The sequence below is a fragment of the Vidua chalybeata genome, chromosome 22 (genome assembly GCF_026979565.1).
Source record: "Vidua chalybeata isolate OUT-0048 chromosome 22, bVidCha1 merged haplotype, whole genome shotgun sequence".
Taxonomy (NCBI): Eukaryota; Metazoa; Chordata; class Aves; order Passeriformes; family Viduidae; genus Vidua; species Vidua chalybeata.
Window position 1 is genome coordinate 8,029,543 of NC_071551.1, and position 23,908 is coordinate 8,053,450.

At 52.9% G+C, this 23,908-nt stretch overlaps 1 protein-coding gene across 7 annotated transcripts in view; it reads right to left on the minus strand.

Annotated features, from left to right (window-relative positions):
- Window positions 1-23,908, minus strand: part of CASZ1 (castor zinc finger 1) — a 276,777-nt gene that overhangs the window by 69,689 nt on the left and 183,180 nt on the right. The window contains exon 1 of one of the 7 annotated variants that reach the window (XM_053962744.1): window positions 19,279-19,328. The exons of the other annotated variants lie outside the window; for them this stretch is intronic. The gene's annotated coding sequence lies outside the window, so the exon portion shown is untranslated. Of the gene's footprint in view, window positions 1-19,278; window positions 19,329-23,908 lie in introns of those variants that run through there. 7 annotated transcript variants of the gene reach the window in all.

Sequence of the window (23,908 nt, forward strand, 5' to 3'; positions counted from 1 at the left end):
CACAGGCAGTGGCAGCAATAAGCCACATGGCACTGTAGAGGAGACAAGAGAAGACTGCATGGAGAGGATGGATGCAGGAGGAAACCCTGGAGGGAGCTGGACACTCTGGGAGCAGAGGAGAACCAGCTTCCTCTCAAAAGGAACTGGAATTATCCAGAACATTCCATGCTTTCCTCCCACTTTCTCCCATCTCCTATGGTCCTCTCCTTTTCCACGTATCCAAACTAATTGCAGAGCAATGGTTCTACTGGAATTTTTACCTACACTCAGTACTCTGTGCAGGCACTGAGCCCTGGGGACCAGCCAGAGGAGCCCAGCCCCTGCCCAGGCCACATGTACATCTGCCCTGGAGCTGCAGGAAAGTCACATCAGCACCCCAATCTCTGCACTTTCCCACCCTTCAGAAAGCTCACAGGGATTCACAGGCACCAGAAGCTCAACTCCCCCCCAGCTCCAGGGAGGACAGGTCAAACCCTTTTTCTTTAAAACAAAATGAAGAAGAGACAAACACAGACCTATTTTGTTTATAAGCTTAAAACTGAATCCAATGGCACATCTACCTGGGGATTTTAGATTAAATGGTTTAAGAAACTCAAATAGGCTTTTTAATCCGGTCAAATAAAAAGAGCCCCAAAGAAGCAAAGAATTCACCCTGCTGAGCCTCACACCTATGTAGACAGCCAGGCTTGAATGGCTTTCTTGCTCTCTGCCACTCCTCCCCATCCTGGCATGGGACAGAATGCATTTGCCAAAATCTGGATGCTTAGGGTACACCCTGTTCAGCACTTGTGAAGACATCACTTTCCCATGGATGATCCACTTCTATCACACTGTGTAACACCTTTCTTCAGCCTTTCTGTATCCCTCTATGCTTATGCTGTTCAGCTGGGGCCTTCCCCTAACACCTGGCAATGCGATCGCAGTGCCAGCCCTGGTTACATCACCAGTGCCAGCAATAAGCATCCAAGAGATGACACTAAAACCCCTAATCCCCACTGAACACACCTATATAGGCACTGTTTTTCATATGAACTACATTCCTGAATGCTTCACAAGAGAAGACAAAGAGCCATGTGCCCTTGAGATGCAGTGGGGACCAGCAGGGTCTGCCAAGGGACACAGCAGCTGGACAGTCAGCCCAGGTCTGATGGATGGAGACCAATCCTACACAGACTTTAGAACTGAATCCTGACAGAAACCAGGATGCAAAGGGGCTCTGTTCTCTGCTGGATAAGCACCTCTCCAGGACTTCCAGCCTCCAGTATCACATCTCACCAACTTTCCAACAGAAACAGTGCCCTCTCCCCCACTGCTGCTGTTTTACTCCGGAAACGCTCAGAACCAGCCTTCCCCTGAACATGCTCTGCAATAAAATTCCCGACTTGTGTCTCGCCTGCTCCAATGCCCAGAGCAGCCAGGACAATAGAACAGAGAGGCCCTAAATCCACCAGACTCACCCTAAATAGCAATGGCCCATAATTTTGCCCGACATTCAGGAGCTTGTTATTCTTTCCCCTCGTCGCCTGGCTGGAGCTGTTCATACCCATCAGTGTTATTCTATGCATTAAATGGGAAAAAAAACCAACTCAACAACAACCCAGAGAGTTTCCAAGCCTGCCCAATGAGGGCTGAAGGGCCAGTATCCATAGCTGAGCCGGCAGTGGGAGAACAGGAGCCGTCAATGCCTCAAACCCAGACCCATCCTCTCTGCAGGGGAACAGCATGAGTGGGTCCTGCAGAGACCCCCCCCCCCCCCCCGCAGCAGAAACAAACAGCCTTTCCTCTGCTTCTATCCCTACCAAGGAAACTGTAATCTCTCCCAACCCTTCTCGTCTCCCACCTGGTGCCTGGGAAGGCTGCTGCCCATCCCTCCCCCCTACCTGGCAGTGGGGAGCTTTAACCACAACAGTTTGGGGTTTGGTTTTTTTTTTTTCCAGGCTGGCTCCAGCTGATTAAGGACCTGCAACAGGATGTAGGGATTACAGCAAAACCTGGCTGCAGATCAGCTGGGGCGCGGAGCCAAAGGAGCGAGCGAGGGTTGCCCCCAGCCCGGCTGCCAAACCGGCACTCGGCTGCTGGGAGGCCGCGAGGGCTCAGCTCTGCTGGAACAAGGCCCCTGCCCTCGCTGGCCCTGCTGGGCAATGGCCTGCAGCCCACGCTGACAAACGTGCCCACACGAAGGGCAGGGCTGCGAGGACGTGGGATCTGCGGCTTGCGGGGCTCTCTGGAGAGAGGAAAATCCCTACAGCCTTGCTCTCTGTGCCCTCACCTCAGGCCAAACAGAAGTGCCAGGGGGCAGGTGCACCCCCCACTCCTGATTTGAGCAGCAGGAGCAGTCTGAGCTGGAGATGCCTCATGATTCCCTGGTATCTCTGCCAGAGTCTGCACCATGTTGAGCTTCTAGTGGGTATCCTGGAATAACACACTGCAAAATACTCTGTGCTGAGGTTTTAATCCAGGAAGAAGTGATCAGGGAAAGCAATAATCTCAGTTGGCACACGGAGCACAGCAGGATCTTGCTTCTGGGGAAGCATCAAGAGCAGAATTAGCTTCAAGGAAACTCTGGGGCTTTTTTTTTCTTCTGCTAACACTGATCCCTGCCTGGACCAGCAGCAGCAGCAGCAGCTCCCAGCATCTTTCTAAAGTGCCTGTCAATGCAATACACAACTGCTGATATCCCCTAAGGGACATTCCCCCAAGCTTGGGTTTTCCACGTATCCCTTAGATTGGAGCAAGAGGGACAGCAGCAGTGGGAGCAGCCCTCCTGCTCTGACCTGAAGCTGTTAGCCTCGAGTCCTGTTTTAATCAGGTCTGGCAGAGCTGCTGCCTCGCTTCCCAGCCTGCCACCTCAGAGGGATAATTTGCCAGTGCCTTCTCGGAGAGCTCTGTGGAAATGCTTTGCAGAGCCAGAGTATGCCTCTTCTTCATGGCCAAACCCTCTGAGCTTCGTGCTGGCACACCTCCCTCTCCTAGTGACCCCCAGGCTCTGTCTCTATTAAGGAAATCATGAAGATGCCAGGACTTGATCCTCTTTTCCAAGCGCTGCCTGGCAAGACCTGGCAGTAAGAGGGCGAAGCTGCGTGAAGCAGCAGGAGGAGGTGGAAATCTGTCTGGCAGCAGCAGCGCAGAGACTTCTTAGCGCTGCCCACCAGACTCATTGTAGCAGAGAAACTCTGGAGTCAGCTCCTGCTGAGCTGGGGCTGCGGGGGAAAGCAGGAGTTGATATTGCAGGCAGAGACCACTGGGATACCACTGAAAGCTGCTAAATATGACCAGGTTAGCACTTTAGTCTTTAATGGCAGGTCACCATTAATAAACCCAGGGCCCCAGGGTGCAGTACAGAGCCTCCCTCCCCCCTCCCCAAAATACTCATTTCATTAACTTCTCTGTGCGCGGCACTCAGCACCTGCCAGAGGCTCGGCAGCCAGGAGGGCTAGCAAGGGTTAAGGACATCTTATGGCAGAGCTAACTGCTCTTCAGAGAGGATGGAGAAAGACAAGTCTGCACGGCATCCCTCTCCTCCCCAGTGCTCCCCTCTGCGTCTCATTCCCCCAGTTCATGCTGGAGAGCAGCCCACAGCGTTTGGTCCCACACAAACAGGGCAGCCTGGGAAGGCTCTGGGTGGGGAAGCACTGTCCCAAGCCCATGGCCATGGGGCTGAGTGCTGCTAAAGGAGAGCCAGAAACATGGCCCCAAACCCCAAATCCAGCACCAAGTCCCTCTGGCCTTCAGGAAGTCGCTTCCCATCACCGTGCCTTGCTCTCCCCATCTCTGCAAAGATGACAACAGCACTGATGCCACAGGAGGGAAGGGCAGAGGGGAGTTACTTTGGATCCAGGCAGGGAAGAAACACTAGTTGAATAAAGACACTGGGCAAACAATAAAGACCAAATACTGCTTTTGGGGAGCCTGGAATGACCCATGGGATTGCCCCAGTATACAAAAAGGGTGAACTTGGCCATTGTAAAAGGTAAGCAGCAGAGAGGGGCCGGGGGGCCAGCACAGGGTGGGACTACTCTCTCTCCACACGTGCCCCACATTCTCTGCAGCCCCACAGATGCTCCCACAGAGGCCTCTGCTCCCAGGGCTGCAGCACAGAGGACAGATGACAAGGTGAGCGGCAGGCGGGAGGACGGAGCTTTGCTCCACCTGCTTCCACTGTGACACCAACCATGTCCCAGAGGGACGGTGGGACGGAGGGAGGAACAAATATATGTTCCAGCTGCCAAAAATCCCATCCTATCGAGTCTCTATTGATCTGCCCTACTTGGCAACTGAAGCTGCAGCCACCGTCTGTGGTGCTTGATCAATAAGACCTGGGCAGAAAGGGAGGGAGAGGCCCTTTTATGGGAAGGTGGTTCTTTATGGGGAAGCATTTTGATTTTTAGAATTAGTGCAGAGTCAAGGAAAAGGAAATACTGGGACTGAAGCTGCAGTTTAGTTTGAACTCATTTCAAATACCTGCTAAGCCCCTTACACTGAAGACCTCCTGCCCATGGGAGCTGCCCCAACCTCTGTCCTCTCTGTCCACCCAGGAGAGCCTCTCGCCCACCCTGGGTGCTCTCAGTGCAGAGGTGTCAGCTGTAGCGATGGGCCAGTACATTCCTGATGCACAGCACAGACCCTATGCCTGGTAATTCTCCAGGAGCTCCCTACAGACCTTCCCCAGGGAGCTGGGGAGGCAGAGATTCTGCAGCTGTGTGAGAAGGAATCACCGTGCTGCTCAAAGAGCGTCTGGAGGTGCCTCGAGTCCCCAGGAAACACTTTGTGATGCCTTCTGCAGTGTAGATCTCACTGGGGCCAGCCAGGTAGGAAGGTCTTGGCCTCGGTGGCAATAGCATGGCTGATTCAGCAGAGAGGACGGGCTCCCACGGGCTTGCCCACACCATCTCCATCCTACCTACTGGGAAGCATCATGCCCTGCCTCAACCTCTGCATGAAAGGGATCACAGCCTGGTAAGACACAGTGAGCCAGGCAGGCCATGGAGCAGGGAGCCGATGACCGCCGTTGACCCCTTTTATCCTTCTGTGCCTGGAGACCCCTTTCTTATGTCCAGGTCGTGTAGCTGGGCCATAGCTACTGAGCTCCAGAGACCAGGCGACCTGCTGGAGGAGAGCCCTGTGTTTGACTGCTCTGGTCACTCTGGCATTTTCCTGATTTTGTGCCCATAACACCACCAGGCAGAAGAGGAGGAAATGTTTTTTTGTAATAGAGAGGGCTGGGTAGGGCCACCTCCAGTGGCAGAAGTGCCCCACTTCCAAAGCCAAGAACGAGTGGCAGCTCGTCAGCTCCAATTAGAGCTGGCTGCAAGGGGGCTGTGCATTGGGTGTCACCTCCAAATGCCCTTTGGATAGATTGGGGGGGGGGGAAAGAATCTGCAGTTGTTCCAACGTTTCTTGCTCAGCAGAACAACTGTTGCAGTCCTTTTAGTACAAACCCAGCAACTGTTCCCAAAAGCTCAGCCTCCTCAGCTCCTGTCCTTAAAAAAAACCCACCAACCAATCTCCAAAATGACGGCTTCTGAGTCAGGGCAAAAATGTTATTAACAAAAACATCACTCAGGGGTGGGACACCTGCTCCCTGACAAGCAACTGGCCTGGCTGCCCATGGTTAGAGTATTACATCAGACCCCAAAAAGAGAAAGGAAAGGGAGGGAGAAGGGGAGAGAGTGGAAAAGAACAGACAGAGGGAGGATGACAGCAGAAGGGAGTAACAAAGACAAAGAAGAGCAGGAGAGGGGAAGCACAGAAAGAAAAGAGCAAGTGTGAGCGTATGTGAGAGACAGAGCAGGAGAGAGCAGGAGCGTGGGGGGAGCAGGGAAGTGTGCGGGAAGAGCCAGTGTGTGTGCAATAAAGTGTGGGAGTGCATATGTGTGAGTGACTGCCAGCGTGTGCATATGGCAGAGACCGGAGCTACGAGGAGGAAGAGAAGAATAAGGAAGGGTGAACGATGCCATGAAAAGCAAAAAATCTTGGAAAAGTATAACAAGAAAATAGGGAGGAAGAGAGAAACAAAAGCTAAACTGAAGGACATTGAACAAATGAGTCTGGTGAAGCAAGAGAGCAAAGATAAGAGCAGGGAGGGAGGGATGGGAAACGGAGGTGGGGGCACTTGAGATGGGACAGAGCCAGGGTGAGGATCAGGAAGAGAGAGGAAAGGGAAAAGAGGACAGAAGAGAATAGAGAATAAAAGAAACAAACAGGGGTGAGGGAGAGAAAGATGTCTATTAAAAACCTCAGTGCATAACACAAAATGTCAGGGTTTATAGCTTCATTCTTGGCATTGCTGGTACTGAGAACCCCACACAGAAATGTCACTGCTTGTCATGTTTAATCACCTGCTATTTGTTAACACCTTCACTGCAAGGAGCCTGCCCCTCACCCCTAGCAGGCTCTCCTTTTGGAGAATAAACTGTGAAAACATGCCTCTTCTGCCTTGCAGTTCTCACAGGACAGTTTCAACCGCACCCCAAGCTGGGCAGGGGAGGCCGGGCAGGGCCAGCACTCAGGGCATGGCTGTTTGACTTCCAGACGGGGCTTTCAGCACAGGGGCAGGTTAACAAATCAGGGAGCAGAAGAATAGGACAGAGGATGCTCCGGGGAGTGTGGGAGGATGCTGGAACCAGAGGGAGCAGGTGAGTGAGGTGGGTTTGGAGGGACAGTGACTTCAGGGAAGAGTAAGAAACAGGAGTGAAAGGGGAAGGCTCAGGTCATAAAATCAAGGTGCACAGAGGCACAGAGGAGCAGGGTACAAGGCCCCTCTCCTGTTGAAAAAAACCCTATGCTCCCATCCCACTCATGTCCTGTGCTGAGCACATATAAATAAAATCCCCGAAATCCACGCAAGTCTAAAATTCTCCAATCTGTTTGCTTGAGCAGCAACTGTCACATAAAAGCAAACATCCAAAGCTATTAAATGTACAGTTACAGTTCCCTGCTCTGGCATCTGCGCTGGTGACTTTGCTCCAGTTCCTCCCAAAGCCGTGGACTGATGGTTTTCCCCTGTGTCAGGCACTTGTGCCCATGCTGTCTGCACTTCCCACCCAGCCACATACTGTCTTGTCTGACATCACACAGCACTGCTAGAGAAATTATTTTGAGGTCATCACTAGACACGACTTTTCCCTACTGGAAAAAGTTTGATTTCTTTCATTTCCAACTGGAAAAAAAATCGAAAAATGCTCCTCTCCATACAGTAGAGCTCTCCCATAGCAGCAGTGAAGATGAAAATCTTACTCTACAATTTTCAGGCTTATGGAAAGAAATTGACCCCCCACCTAAATGAACCAAAATTTAAAGATGTGTATATGAGGACCATTAGTGCAGCTATTCAGGTTTAACAAAAAAATGGCGATCAGCCCTGTTTCAACACAAATGAGAACTCTGCTTCAGCACAGTCCTTGCCACACACTCTGAACTGCTTATGTCAGTGTGCAGTGGTTTGGAAGTGCTGATGCCACTGAAGTCAGACTTCCCCCCTTGAAAATGAAGAGAATTTGGGGAGTCAAAAAAATGACAACAGAATGAGCGGTAAGGGGAGCCTAAGTGCATTTATACTTTTTTTCATGCATTCAAACAACAAAAAAAGTAGCAGAAGCCATTGGTTCCCTGAAGAGCACAAGGGTTTCTGCTCCAGCCCCCCTGACTGCTGGGTGCCAGGTCCTTGTGTGCCCAGATCCCTCCACAGAAATGGCACCAGAGCCAAGGACTGCAGGACCGAGGGGCTTCCTGGAGCTGGTGTCATCCAGATAATAAGGACATGCTAGAGGAATACGAACCTGCAGAAACTTGGTGCTCAATTTCTCTCCAATCCCTACAACACAATTTTAAAATCCACTTTAGATCCTCCAGGACTAGATGTGGGACTGAAGTAAAACCATCAAGCCCAAACCAGGCAGTTCTGGAAAGCCAAGCTCCAGAGCATGCTTGGACCTCACACCTTGGTCTCTGATAGTGACAGTAGGGTGTTTCCACTCAAAGTTTCTTCCTTGCAACAGTGTTTTGTTGGTCTTTTCTGATTGGCACACTCATTAGTTTTCCAAAGCAAGTGCCTCCATGTCAATCTCACATCTTGAGGAACTCCAAGGACGGTTGGGAAACATCCTGCACTGCTGCTACTGTCCCTTCCTGCACTGAGGACGGAGACATTGCTCCATCCAGCTCCTTCTCCAGACACCCACAGCCCCCCAAAAATTCCACAAATAAATTCAAGCCCAGTTTCTGCCCACAGACAACTGGATTGACACATGAGCCCAGAAAGCGACCATCACTGCCTTCTGCACAGGGAGGGCTCAGCCCAAAACCTGAGAAGAGTGGGTTCTGCCCCTGCCCCAAAGGGCCAGCACAAGCTCCAGGAGCCACCCCAAGTCCTATTCTGGGAACGGGAACAGAACACAGAAGGGCCTCCCACTGGCCTTTCGCCAAGGATAAAATTCACCCTTTCTGAACACAGGCCAAGATGATCTAAAGTGACTACTGACTTTTGTTGCCCAACTTGAGTCACCTTAAATGGGCCTATTTTTCAAAGTGTCAGTGCTGAGCACAACTTAGACTCAGGCTCTTTAAGATGCCTAATACGACAGGTCCAGTCCCTGCTGTAACAAGAAAGACCATTATTCCTCTCTTGTGTGACTTCTTCCAGTCTGGCCAGGCCTTTTATCTTTTTTCCTCTCCCCTCCCTTCTCCTTGTTCTTTTCTTTTTCAGCTTTTTATGAATTTCTGTCAGCTTTCCTCCCTCTCCCCTCCTCAAGGTCATGCAGCTCATTTCCACGTTGAACATTTACTCAGCAAGCCAGGTCCTTTCACAGGCTCTCACCACAAATATGCTTTCTGATAAAGTCTGCAGAAAAGAAACTGTAAAACCCAAAACAATGTCAGAAATGAATAAAAAAAAAAATCCCACCAGGGCAAAATGGGGCTGTGACAGGGCAGACTCTTTCAACAGAGAGAGCTAGCAGGTAAAGCACCCCATTTCACTGCAGTTCTGTTTTCTTGCCCTCCTTTATAGTTTGCTTTTCTGAATATTTTTGTTTTGCTGTCAGTGCTGTGCCACCTATATGAGTGGGACTGTTATATTTAACCTCTTTTCATCCACAGTGAAACTCACCCTTATTCACAGGTCAGAATCCTCTCACCCGTGGGCACCTGCTCCTTCATGGCAGCGACCTACCACCTCAAACCCAACATCTCATCATCTAAGATCCAATGCTGTTTGGCCTCCGTGGCCACTGAGAAATTATAAGGAAAAGTAACTTTGCTGGGTTTTGCCAGTCAGGTCATGTTTTACACCCAGGAGTTCATCTAGCCCAAAATTTCCCAAAGGAAGAGAGGCCACCATCTCATTGCCGGCCAAGTCAGTTTTGGGATAACAAGTATCAAAAGGCTCCCACCTTCCAAGAGCCCTGAGGGATTCCCTGAGGACCACTGCCTGGAGGGAAGTGAGCTGAAAACAGTCCTCTTCTTTCTCTTGAGATACCAGGGCTCTGCCTTCTCCTCACTCCAGAGATGCTGCTTTAGGTTTCTTTATTTTGCTTTCTTTTTAGGAGCCCACAATGAAAAGCCAGAAATCTGGGGATTCCTCCTAGCAGAAGAGACCTAATTCCCAGCGATGTCACCCGCCCTCCACAGCTCTCCCCTGATTTCTACCTATAGCCTAAAAGGCATCCCCCACTCTCCCAGGTGAGCAGCTCCCACCCATTCCCCAGCCCACAGCCACTGCTGCGGAGCAGAGACCTGGCTATCCTGTTTCCATAGCATCTGACCTTCTCCTGGAGGCTGCAGAAATATGGCCTTCCATAAACAGGTATTTCCACCTAGGAAAGCCTCATACCAGTGTCACAGTACTCTAGGTTGTGCTGGCTCAGGCAGCTGGCTGTGAGTACCTCGGTGCAGCCTGTGGGACAGTCAGTCCTACCTCAGGAACTGTGCAGAGCCATGGCTCTGCAGGGGAGCAGCGCAGCCGACACCAGCAAGAGCAGGTACCCTGGCAAGGGCCATGGTAGAGCTGTTACAGGGACAAGTATTTGGGTCCACTAGCATCACCAGAACTAAACAGAAAGTTACAAATTTTCAGACAGTCAGAGCCCTGAAAGAAAATACAGAAAGAGTACACTCTAATTTCGAGTGCTTTTGTCCACTTGCAACTCTGCCTTAGTGGCACAGCAGTGGGGAGAGCAGCACACTGGTGGCAGTGACACTCTCCTGAGTGTCAGCACACGCCAACAGAGCAGGGTGGAGCGCTGTGGGATGCTGTAGGACACTTTGTTGGCCGTCAGGCCCCTGCAGAGGCTGGGCACTGAGCTGGGTGTCATCACACTGTGCACAGGCTCCTGTGACCCTTCTGTCTCCCTGGCACAGCCCGTCTCGTCTCACTGAGTGCCGCTCGCCCTCCCTCCCTCCCAGTGCGCACATGGCTTTAATGTTTTTATTACCTGTTTGACTCGCTGCCTTATTGCTTCTCCTCTTAATGGGGCTGTAACCGTGGAAACGAGGAATAAACGGCCACCAGAAAATGAGATGATTAAACAGGTCACCCTGGCAAAACAAACTCCGTGTTCACACAGCCCAGGCTGTGTGTGCAGTTTCTGCCCAGGGAAATGCAGGTGGGAGAGGGTGGAAGGGCTGGAGCAGGCTCCTGGAACGAGCACACACCAGTGAGAGGTGCCTCCTCGGAGATGTGTGGTCTCTGCCCAGGAGGAATGGTGCTGTGAGCTTCCCAGCAAAGACATGCAGAAAATGGCAAGGTTGGCTGAGGGAAGATGGAAGACAGCAAGGACAAGACACATTCATGTAACTGGGGAAAAAATAGCAACTATGAAGAGTATACATAGGCTAGACTGAAAACAAAACTTAAGTCTGAGACAAGCTGGTGTCCTCTGTTGTTCCTGTCTCTGGCATTACCCACGACTGCCTCACAGCAACTCCCAAGGGAGCATTGAGGCTCTTCTGCTTGCAGCTCTCCAGGTCCCTGGGGCACAGCTCCACCACTCTCCATGTCCCTGCTGAATGACCAAGCCGCTCTGGTGCTCCCTGGCAAAGGCACGGCACTGTCCAGTTAAGCACGGCCAGGACCACAAGGAATGGAGGATCTCATGCAGCACAAACTTGGCTTTCCCAGAGTCAGCTGTGGCCACTGTGCTCAGCACAGGTCCTTTTCTGAAACTGTGGCTGGGAGGAAAGGGACAGAGCCAAGAGGAAATGACCACAGCCTGGGTTGGTGTCCAGGCCTGAGCAGGTCACCTGCACCACAGCCTCCTCATGCTGGGGAGCGATGGCTGGGCCACATCAGCAGGACAAGGGGAAGGTGAGGGGGTCCATGTGTTTCCATGCCTCACTGGGTGCTAACATCTGTATGAGATCTCTCAGTCAAGCTGAGAGGTTCAGACCAAATGAGTTTCAAACCAGAATGTTGTTTGTCGAAAACAAAAATAAAACCCCAAAATATACACACTGCAATCAAAAAAGCACAATCACAAACCAACATTTAAAGTAGTGGGGATTCTGCCAGAATCCCCATCCTGTCCAAACCTGTCCAAACCCAGACTCATTGGGTGCTGGCAGTCTGGGAAGAGCAGACTTACTCCACCAAGAGCAACAAATTCAGCAGAAGAAATTGGAACGGCAAAGCTTGGCGAGGTAGAGATGTGAGACAACTGCTTGGAGCATACAGGCAAGTGGTTGTGCTTTCTTTCAAAAAAAAAACAGCAGGTGGTTTATGAAAAGGGCCCTAATCTTTAGAGTAATTTGAGCCATATTTCATTGTTTGATAGAAAAATCCTAATATTCATGACCTCCTTTAACTGGAAAAAGTTTGCTCATCTGAATATCAGCCCACAGAAAAATGGGAAAATGAAAAATAGAGTAAGACAATGGAAGACGGGGGAAGGAAAGGGAAAGCAAGACAGAATCAAAGACAGAATGGAAGTCCAGGAGAGTGACAAAGAGTGACAGGTCTGTGGGAATATAGAAAGGAAGAAGGACATAAAGGAAAGCTATTTAGTAAGAAAAGTTAAATAGTGCAGCATAAAAAAGGCTGAGAAAAGCAGAGTGAGTGACAGAAAACAGAGCAAGAGTGAGCAAAGGAGCTTTCCCCTAAAGTTTCCAAGTGCATGGATCAACTTGCAGAACTGGGATTCTTGTCCTACTGAGTTTCAGTTAAAAATATTCATATGCAATCGAGAAGAAAAATCAGACCCCCTTTCCCCAGCCTCTGCTCCCTCACCCTCTTCCAATCCGGTCCTCCTCTGCTAACATCTGCTGCCTGCCTTCGGGACATGCAGATGGTAATTACTCCAGGAGCAGCTTCCTCTCCTTTCCCTGCTTGCAGAGGGCCACTTGGAAGAGAGCTTCGAGCCATGGAAAGATACCACACACACCTTCACAACACATGGCCAGGAGAAGGGCATGTGGGAGCCAGGGCATGCCCAGAGAACTTGATAGCACAGGGGTGGGAGGAGGGTGGGTGAAAAGATGAAGATACTTGTCTACAACACACACCAATAAAACATCCACCTGGTCCAAAGACAGGGGGCCTGGGGAGAATCTGGCTTGAGATGTGGAACTGCTCGTGCTCCTCCAGACAGGGGAAGGGGTGCTGGAGGAGAGGTGTGCTGGGGAAGCACAGGCAGCAGGAGGAGGAGGAGGAGGAGGAGGAAGGCTGCCCTGGGCGAGGCAGCTCAGGGAGTGGATTCATATAGGCATGGAACTGGCAAACACCAGGCAGAGAGGTGGAGCTGCTTTAATGAGAAGATGCTTCTATGACTCAGGCCTCAAAGGGATTGGTACTTTATTATTTTATTTTTCCATAATAAATTATGCCCTGGGATGCCAGGTCCTGCCGGGTTTTTCTGGAAATACCAGACAAAAGCTAGTGTTGCTACCTGGCTTTTGACAGTTTCCCATGTATGGAAGCTGAAAGCTCCTGGTTCTTCCTCTGCTCTGCCCTGGCCCATCCAGTTTTGGGAGCAGGGCTGACAGCACTGCACCATTCCAACAGAACAGCCCAGCTGGAGCTCTTCACCTCCCAGCCTAGGTCCTGGAGAGGTCCCCTTGCAGGTCCATGACAACCCACCCTGGATCCACGGCTGCTGGGATGCCAAAGGTGCCGTGGGGCAGGCGGGTGCAGGAGCTCCCAGGAAGCTCCGGAAAGCGGGAGCGGGCTCAGCTCTCCCACACCCCAGGCACCCCACCCCGGCTGGAGGGAGGAGCGCTCCTGCCCGACCCCCCGCACCCATCCATGGACAGCAGCCAGGCCTCACTCACTTATCTCCATCCCTGAGCACCCAGCCCTGGCTCTGGGCTGCACAAGGGAGGATGATTATGCCCACTTTATAGATTAGGAGTTATTCATCCTACACCAAATCCTCAGACTCTGCCATGTCTCACAGACCTGTTCTGGAGCTCTTTGTTAGTTTTAGGCTGAACTTGGCCCTAGTTCAGCTCAGAAACTCGTGTTACAGAAATCCCCTGTCTCTCTGAGGCTGTGGACCAAGCTGACGCCAAGGCCACCATTCGCCCCAGCAGCAGAACAGTGGGGGTTTCACTGCAGACTGGGGGGAGCACAGAGACACCCAACACACAGGACTGACACCGTACCCGTCTTCTCTTGCTGCCAAGAAGGATTAATTCGTGGCAGCGATGATGCAAGTGCACAGAACCAGAGTGTTCATCATGGCAATGTCTTGAGAGAGCAGCCTGGGGAACATGAAGCTCAGCACACCACCAACACGTGAGTGTCCGGGAGCATGGAGGTGGGTGAGTGTCCGGGGCAGACACGCATGTTCAGGATGGAGTGACAGGGATGTAGGTGTTGGGTGTGGGGAACACCTCCAGGAATGTGCCACCGGAGCTTGGTGTTTTTACTGATTTCACAAGAGAGGCTCTGCTAAAATGTCACCTCTCCAAAGCAAAACATGAGCATGTTGGTGAATCATCATTTCACACCCCAAAACCAGGAATGGGTGGCAAAGCTCTCTAGTGAGGCACCAAATCCTCAGGGGATTGTCATAAAATGCACCCAGTGACCTTAGTGTTCCCATCCTTTTCCCTTGTATCTCCTGTTCTCCACCCTTTGCTTTCTCTTGCCAACCTGCATGGGTTGTTCAGCTTTTATTCCAAGCATGAAACTGCCTTAGGACTGGAAGCTTTAAGCAGTTTCCCAGCCTGCAGAAATTTTCTGGTTTTGTTTCTCCATAGCACAGCAAACAATTGCTTTGGTACATAGCCACCACACCTAACTCCCAAATGCAACAAGAACTTGGAATTCTTTGGGAAACTTATACAGGAACATATTTTATGTGAGTGAAATGCATGTTATTTGTTCACTGTAACTATTTCTTCCTGAAGGGACTTGACAAACTTTTATTTTCTGGAATCATCACATGAAGAAAGATGGAAAGTCCCTTGAGAAAGAGGTGAAGATTGGTGCCAGGTTAACACACTGAAAAGAGATGTTGACAGCTGGAGTCAGCCTCTGAGATCTCTATGGATGGGCAACAAGGGGCTCCACAGTTTGGGTGAGGTAAAAGCATCACCATCCCACTCCAAAACAACACTCTGCTCTGCAGATAAAGCCTGTGCTTACATGGAATAGCAGTCTAGACCCTCACCTGTGATCAGCACTATTGCCTGTTCCAACCAGCAGCTCCTGCCAGGGACCAGAAGCCCACCCACAAGAGCTGCACAAAGGAGATGAAGCCCCAGGGTACCAATCCCAGCTGTAGCCCTGCTCTCTGACCATCTGTCAGCCCAAAGATGGGCCCTATCCAGAGAAGCTTTGCATAGCCCCTGGGCTTTGCCCATCCAGGGACTGCCCTGTCTCCCTGCCACATCCACCCTCTTGCAGCACCCCAGTGACACGGCCCAGCCCTTCACCCACCTGTGCCCTTCCAGCACCTGAGCACTGTGCACCTTCTACATCCTCAAGCCAGTCCCAACTACTGCTCCAGCCTGTGGATCACTGGTCAAGCAGGAATGGGGATTAAAAACCAGCAAGTGTTTCTTTTGTCACCAATTTCTTCCTCCTTCTCCCCTGTGAGCCCTCGGAGACAAAACAGGGAGCGACAAGGTCCTGGTCCAAGGGGCTCTCCATCGTCAAAATGGATTTTACCTGTCTCTGAAAGCTGCCTCCATCTCTCACCCCCCATAGCTTTCTCCCTAGGGAAATCAGCCTAAAAGGGGCTAATGGAACAATGTCCCTCTCTCCCCCCCCTCTCATTTTCTCTCTTTTTTTTTATTAGCATTTGTGGAATTTATTCCCAAACTCTCCTAATCTTTCGTACACAACCATTTGATTTGCATAACCCAGCCCCCTCTCATAAAAACTGGCTGCTAGTTTAATTAAAAAATGTAAATTTGCTGTCATCTCGGGGCCTAGTGAATTAGGACGACATCGGCATTTTTTATTGCTGAAGACGTCCAAATTGATCCAGTCCTCACTGAACCGGAGGGGAGGAGACGGTGCCGCGTGGGACTTTTGGCTGGAGGTTCTGCCCCTCCCCTGCTTCCAGCCAAGCCTCCTCTGCTCCCTCTTTGCTTTGCAAAGTGCAGCTGAGGACGAGGACATTGGTTCTCCCAAACCTCAGCTGGATCGGCTAGCATGGCCCCTGCAGTGTCAGCACTTCTGGGAGCTGAGCCCTGGCTGGCACCTGAGCTCTCCAAACCTTGGGAATGGCTGCATCTTCAAACCCTGGGAGGGAGGGAAGGAGCCCAGGTGGAGGTGGGAGATGCAGCACAGGCAATAGTTATCTTCACCTACTACAGGACTTTTCATTACTTTCCAGACACTTTCAACCAACTTTTCAGAGGGCGCCTAAACTGTAGGCTGCACAGCAGCCCAGGGGCACGATTTGATGTCAGAGGGAGAGTCAAAGTGGCCACAAAGGCTCTCGCTGGGAGGACAGCCAAGTGCAAAAAGTGGGACAGAAAAGGCTGTGTAGGCAAAGCCCAGAGATCCAATCGCAGGAAAGAGGGCTCCGGGTAGAAGTATAAACAGTTTAGCAAAACAGAAAGAGAAACTGATGATATGGAAACTACACATCAAATATGTGATCCCCTCCAGTCGAGATATCTGTGCCATTCCCAGCCAGTTTCAGTACAAGTTCCCTCTCCCCCCGGGACTCTGTGTCTCAGAGCAGAACGGTGTAGTACCTGCACACATCAGTGGACCCCACTCTGTCAGCAGCAGACTGGTTTAGAAGGACTCATGAGATCCAGCAGACAGAGTACAAGTGAGGAAACAGGAGTTCATCTCAGAGATCAACTTTCTGGCCTTTTTGTGAGTTATGTCTCTATAGTGCCAAAGCAGTAGAAACACTCCTGTGGACTTCAAGCAGCTCTGAAGCATGTTCTCAAGTAATAGCTGGGTGCTGCTTGTTCCACTATGGGAAGGTTAATCCCTGCCCTGCTAAAGCCAATCTTCACTTGGTAGGCTTAATCCCAAGTGTCTCACAGAACTACTGGAAAGGGACATGAACACCCAAACCAACGGCCTAGGAACCTTTTGCAGAGCACGAGCTCAGGAATGACACCAACCTGAACTGAGCCAATGTCTCCCAAACAACCTGGTCACAAAAACCCCAAACAAGTTGTCACCAGACCAAAGAAGGTGTTTCAAACAACTGCAGTGATTTGACAAAGACCCAAAATGACCCTTTGGGTGGGAAATTGGGTATTCCTACACCCATTTCCCATAGGTGTCTTAGTCCTCATTCTGAGGTCAGTTCCTGTAATCTCATACCAAGGATAACTAGGCTGGGGAACAGTTTCCCAAAGGAAGTGACAAGTACCCAGTCAGTCAAGGTATTTAAAACCAGACTCAAAGAAAGTCACATGTAGGGAACATCTTGCCATATTCCTGCGCAGATGGACTCAGTCCACAAATTCTTTTCAGCCCTTAACCATTATTAACACTTCTGGTCCTAGAAGGTCCATGCATGGATTGACTGAGCTGAGAAAGCCCTCAGCAAGAGCAGACTGTCAGACCCCACATACGGAGTCCCTCTGGGAAAGAAACCCCTCTGGACTTGCCTCTGCCAGCTGGCATCTCGTGTGAGCAGCCCTCGGGCACTGCCTCTGGAGAGTCACTGCCTGAGGGCTTGGAGAGAATTCAAGAGGCAGACTGAGGGAGATAAGCTGGCCCAAGTAGATAAGGGTTAGAGGTGGTGATTATGGGGCAGGTCTTTGCCCCAAGATCATGACAAGACGGGTTCACCCACACACAGATCATAATGCTGACTTAAAGAGATCTCCCCGATCCTCATTTCCATGGCTTACTGCAGCCCCGGGTTCCCACACCGGAGACCAAAGCCCACGCGTTACCTGGGCGTAGCGGTGGCAAGGCTGAGCACCCACAACACTTCTGAGGGAAGGAGGGTCCCTCTTTTGGGGAGGGGAGAGCGTGGTCCGGGCAGCCCCTGCTCGGGGGAGCCCCCCGGGGCAGCGGGCAGCGCTCCAGCCGGCAGAGGGCACTGCAGGGCCGGGGCACAGCCCTGCCCGTCCGGGGCACCCCGGCCCGGGACGGCCGGGCAGCTCCTCGAGATGGAGATCGGGCTAAATCACTCTTCGTTGCTCTTTGAAGCATTTGCCCCCCTGCAGTTTCACCACATCCTTAACTCCCGAGCTGCCCACGCAGTATCCCAGCCTCTTGATCGAGAAGGGAGGCAGCCACACGCCCACGGCTGGACCCAAGCAGAGCTGGCACTTGATGCTCACAGGTGGAAGTGGCTCTGGAGCCACTCGGCTCCTGATATCAATGGTAGAAATAAGTAAATAAATGGAATAAACGACGGCAAAATTATCCTCTCATTCACAATATCAGAGTACATAGTTCAGGCCCAGTCAATCATCAACCAGTTTATTACCATCTTACTCCTTATTAAAAAAAAAAAAAAACAAAAAAAAACCAACACACACTCTCTGGCAGTAATTACCTGGACCATGGCACATTGCCAGCACAGGCCTGTTTGGCTCATTGCTGCCATTTGGTTTTTAAATGGCAAAGAATGGTTCACACCATTTTGGAGGAACAGGTGCAGTTGTGTGAGCCAGTACGGGACCATAGTGGTGGGACCTGGACCCAAAGAGGGAGGTAACATCACCTAAGGGATTGATTTCTACCCAACTCTGAATTTGTACATTTTGTTAAATCTAAATGAGACTCTGATCCAGATGGTCCAAGGATTGGAAAACCCACCAACACTTTGAGCCTTGCAGCTCCTGGCTGCAATCACACTCCAGCCTGATGGAGTCCTGTCCATCATCACACCCAGCAGGGCCACCAGCCCAATCCAGCCCGGCCCAGCACCAGGCCGGAACCTACTCCCCATCCTGATACCTGATCAAAAAGCAGTGGACAAGCCACAAAAAGCTACAATCAAAAACACACCCAACCCCAATACTAGGGCCTGTAATCTAAAACCAAAACATTGTCCCAGCCCGGCCACCTTTCCTCCTCACTGCATGATGTGAAGGGGTGGGGGAGGTCTCATACACCTCACATGGAAGAACAAAAACAAACCCATCCCAGATATGCCCAGGCTGAATAAAACCAAAAAACAACTCATTAAATGTAATAAGCAGCCTCTTCATCTGACACTGCCTTGTCCCAAATAAATTAAATTCCTTTTCATTTAGGCAGTACAGGAACCTGACAAGCAACCTTTACCACCGACACGCCAGAGCTCAGGAGGGAGGAAAATATGAAAGAGAAAACAACCCACACAACTTACAACAAATACAAAGGCAGAATCATTTCAAAACCCCCATAAACTTCCCCTCCGCATCCTCTCACGGCCAGCCCGCACCTCGCCCCGCTGCCCCGGCCCGCGGGGGCCGCGCTGCCGGGAAGGACCGACGGAGGGAGCAGAGCCCCCGGCCCACCTCGGCGGGGCCGGGAGAGCGGGGCCGAAGCGGCGGCGGGCGCGGGAGCAACTTCCGTAAAACAAGTGAAAGAAGCAAAGTGAAGGAGGCGGCAAGCCCCCCCCGCCGCACCGCACCTGGTGCGGCCCCCGCGCCCCGCTCCTCCTGGCCCGCAGCTCCGCACCCGCCAACAAAAGTTTCGGTGCGGCGGCGGCCCCGCGTCCGGAGAGACTGCGCTGCCCGCAGCGCCGGCCCCGCGGCCGCGGAGCGTCACGGCCGCGGAGGAGCGGCCGGGCGGACAGCGCTCCTCTCCGCACCGCCCGGCGCGGGGGCACCGGCACCAGCGGCCGCACCGACCGGGGGCTCCGCCGAGAGGCGGGCGGGGGGCTGGGGGCAGGAAAAGGACAATTGTGCTGTACTTACCATAGTCGGAGAGACGAAAGCCGAATTCACTTAAATAATCAACTTTCATAATACTTAATTAATACCTAATTGCAGCTGATTGCTCCCGAATAACAAGTTGTTTAAAGCACTGATGTCATTGCCGTGCCGGTCCTCCCCGAGTCACTTTGGCAGCGGGGCCGGGGGCGGGCGCGCCGCCGCGGGGGGCGGTGACTGGCGGCCGGCGGACCCGCCCCGCGCCGGGCCCGCCGCCGGGGGCAGGTGCGGGGCCGGGCCGGGCTGGAGCGGCTCGGCTCGGCTCGGCTCGGGTCGGGAGGCAGCGGGGCAGCGGCGGCGGGGTTACCTCGGGCGGAGCCGGAGCGCGGCCCTCGCGCACCCCGCGGCGGTCCCGGCACGGCGGGCACGGAGTGCGGGGCTGCCCCGCACGCAGGGCCGCCCGTCGGGACCAGCCTGGCCGCGGTATCCCGCGGCCATCGGTGCCGGCCGTCGCCGCCACCCGCCCCGCGGCGCCGGCTCCTCCGGAAGCCCCGGAGCGGCGGAGACGGAGCCGCCGGCGCGGAGCAGACCGCAAACCACGAGGGGATGGAGGGGGGCGTACGGGACAGGACGAGCGGCACCGGTGCCCTGGGTAGCGGGCACGGGCACGGTTGCCCCGGCACCGCCGTCCCACGCGGGTCCCGGCTCGGCGGTGCGGTGCGGAGCGCGCACCGAGGAGGACTGGAACCCTCGGGGCACTGGTGGCCGCCACCTGCGGGTGTCACAACCCTGGCCGCATCTTGCCCTCGGGAAGATCACGGCGCGCTACCCCTGAACGCCGGGGCTACGGGAGGCGGGGGGAAGGGGGCCCTTTTGCGGCGAAATTTCCTCATTTTTTTTTGGCTTTATTTTTCTAAGTAGCAAAGAATGCGAGGGAGGTTCTGAGAGGCGTGTTGGGTAAACACAGATATAAGCCTCTTTCTTTAAAACAAACGAGCAGATTATTTACCTGATTAAATAGGTATTTTGAGCAGGTTGTAGGCTGTTTTTGTGAACACACCACGTTTGGCTCCAGGATTTTGGCAGAGCTGGGCTCCTCACCGGGGCTCACACAGAGCTGCCCGTGGACTTACCAGCTCTAAATCCTTTTTATAAGCACAACTTAATGTGCTTCCCAAAGGAGGCCAGCATCATTACCCCACTAGGGATGGGGAAACTGAGGCACTAGTGAGGGAAGTGAGTCGCCAGAAGTGGCTGGACAGGTTAGTCACAGGGCTGGAAGGAGCCCAGGTGTGTTTGGCTCCATGCACCAGGATGTGCTGCGCCCAGATAGTGTCCTGAGCCCAGAGACGCAACACAAACTGTAGCTCCTCACCTCAGCAGTGCTGCATTTGCATGGACAAAAACGCACAGGCAGCAATGCAGGCCAGAGGGCAGGGAGAGGGAAGAGGAGAGGGGAGTCATTTGTGGAAACCACAAATATTCTGGCTCCTCTCAGAGAAAAATCTAAACAAAGTTTAGTGAAATGGAGCCACCCAGGGACCTTCCAAGCCAGGAAGCACGTGGGGACAACAGTGTCAGGCAGGAGGCAAGTGTGCCCTGCCTGGGGGCTGCCCAGCCAAGCAGCACTCCTGAACGGAGCCCTGTACGGGACTCACCTTCCCACCTGGTGCAGCCAAGCTCCTGCTTTATCAGCACTGCCTGACTTCCCCACTCACTAGTTTCTAACCACACCATCAGCTCTGATCAGCACTGTCACCCCATGCTGCCTTTAAAATCCTGCCTGTCTGCACTTCGCTTGGCCCCAACGCAGGCACCAGCCCAGCCAACATCACCCACAATCCTCAGCAGAGCCTGCCCTGGTCCCTACACCTGAGTCAGGCACTACAGCACCTGCCAAGGATTATCCCACCCTGCAAAGTAATGGACAGAACCAGAATTGTCTCTGCTGGCTCTGTAATAGCTCAGTTTGGATTCAACACTTCCTTCCAGGTTTGTTTGCTGACAGGTCCCATAAGTTCACTGCACTTCATGTCAGATATCTTCATTTTTGCTTCTTCTGTGAACTTAATATTTAAGGAGTGGGAGTTCTGCTCACCACCACTGTTCCCTGAGAGAGTGGGCCCCCGCTGGATCTCCAATTCCTCACAAAGAGGAACACACTTTCTAACGTGGCTATGCTACTACACACACACAGCCCCACAGACCCTCTGAACATACCTGTTCTTCTACGTGCACCGAGCTGAGCACGTTCACACATCAGTATACAAATGTTCCCCACCCCTCCCATCCCAGCATGCACACGCAACATGCATATGCCCTCCACAAAGAAAATGATACTCTGTGCTGACATTCAAATACACACCTATCCATACACCATGACACACACGAACCCACACACACAACCTAAATACACCTGGAGGATCCCCTCCACAGACTTCCCACTGTCCCTCCCACTCCTCCTTGCAGGAACAACTTGCCAAGGTGTTTTTTCAGGTGAAATCCACGCCCTGCAGCTGATGCAATGGTAAGGCCTGATTTCCTATCTCAGCAATCTCCTGTCACAGGATCAGGTTTTATTTCCCCATACTCCCTCCTTTGCCTCTTACCCAAGGAAAGTTAAGTTGGTTCTTTCCTCTCTCAAGGACTCTGAAGCTTTCTGCTCCTGTGCCCCCGATGAGGGTAGCACCTCTCCTCCTTCCCTTACCCCTTCAGGGTATGGATCCACTCTGAGGAAAAGCTGCCTCTGACCGTGCCCTGGCATGAACAGGCTCCTGGACCCCCTGCTCTCCAGAGCACGCAAGGGAAGGCAGCACCCCTCACTCTGCTCTGAACTTTGCTTCCGTGCCATGCGAGAGCCGCCCCATCCGCTCCAGCCACATCTGCCCTTCCGTGGCAGGTGAAGAGATCTCTCTGCGTCCCCTTCCACCCTCCCAGGGGCATGAGGAGCTCTTGGTAATTAATGTTTGCCAGGTGCTCAGAGATCCTCAGATGAAAAGTGCAATGGGAGGGGGAAGGATGATTAATTTATTATTATTACAGTTTAATGCTTTCCCCGCAGACAGTGTGCCAGGGCTGAGCAGGGGGTGAGTCACACTGAGATGTGGGACATCCCCCTTTTTGTGTCTCTTCTACCTTTGTTTTTTATGCTTAGCCCATTTTCTTGGCAGTTTCTCCCTCCTTAGCTGGAGCTGGCCTGGGGGCCTGGGACTGTGCTCTGGATTCATGTGGGATCAGGGCGCTGGCTCTCAGATTGCAGGCTGGAGATCTGGCAGTACTGTGCCCCTCCTCCTGCTCCTGCTTGGGGAGTCTATTAGGCAAATGCTCCTGCCCTATTTCTGTAATTTTGTTTGATTTCTGTTTCGTCAAGGGAGGTGCCCAGAGGCCTCAGGGCCTGGGCGGCAGGAGCAGACAATCCATGCTTTCTTTCCCTTTCCTTCTCTTTCCCTTCTTCCTTCTCAATTCAGTTTCAATCACATTATTGGCACATGGCTCCCATAACCCCTTGCCAAAGCAGCTGTGCTAAGTCTCAGCGTGCTGGGGAAGGCTCTGCTGGGAGCAATTCTGCCATTTACTGTTCCTTTGGCCTCCAACAGTTTGACACCACATCCCCACCATGTAGCTACTGCTTTTCCAGGCACCCCACAGCTTCCAGCATCTGCTAGAAGCCAATGCTGCTCATCTCTTGACCACTGCCCAGAGGGAATGACTGTACTGGGAACGGGCCATACGGCACTGAACGTACATGGCATGTGCTCCACAGGGGCCCAGGAAGACTTGGGGGGAAGGAGTGGCAGGGGTTTGAATGCACTAACAATTAGTTACAATTTACTGCAGCAATTAAAAGCGCAGCCTGGGGATTTCAGGGTGAGGAGGTAAGGGCATAGCTGTACCCAGGCGGCAGGTCCAATAGGGAAGGTACCTAGCACTCAAAAGCAGGTGCTTTGCCTGCAAAACCAGCAAATACCACCCTGAGCCATCCTGAACCCCACAAAGCCCCTGAGCCCGGGCTTGGCAAAGCACACAGCTGGGATGGGAAACTGCTGCCCCGGCGGGGACCCGTGTGCCCGGCACAGCATCCGTGTGCCCCCGAGGGCACGGGGACAGCGCCGTGTGCCCAGCACAGCATCCGTGTGCCCCCGAGGGCACGGGGACAGCGCCGTGTGCCCGGCACAGCATCCGTGTGCCCCCGAGGGCACGGGGACAGCGCCGGGCAGGGCTGGCTGTCGCTGTGTGCCCGGCACGGGGACACCGCCGGGCAGGGCTGGCTGTCGCTGTGTGCCCCCGAGGGCACGGGGACACCGGCGGGCAGGGCTGGCTGTCGCTGTGTGCCCGGCACGGGGACAGCGCACAGGGACCCGGCACAGCCCGGCCGCGGCCCCCCGGGAGCCCTGGCACAGGGCCGGGGCTGCGGGAGCAGCGGCGGGCGGTAAGTGTGAGGCAGACGCAGCGATTGCATTACTGAAGGAGCCCGGGCTGGCAATGCCGAGCTATCGTCCCTGTAATCCTGTTAGCCAGCAATCTCCATTCCGAAAGAGCTTCATTTCTTTGTGAATATTTGTAAACTAGATATCTAATGGAAAATTATAGGAAAATTATAGTGAAATTCATGACGAAGAAATCCGATTAGCCCTAATTCAATTATGCCATCTTAGCCCACACAGCACATTTCCCA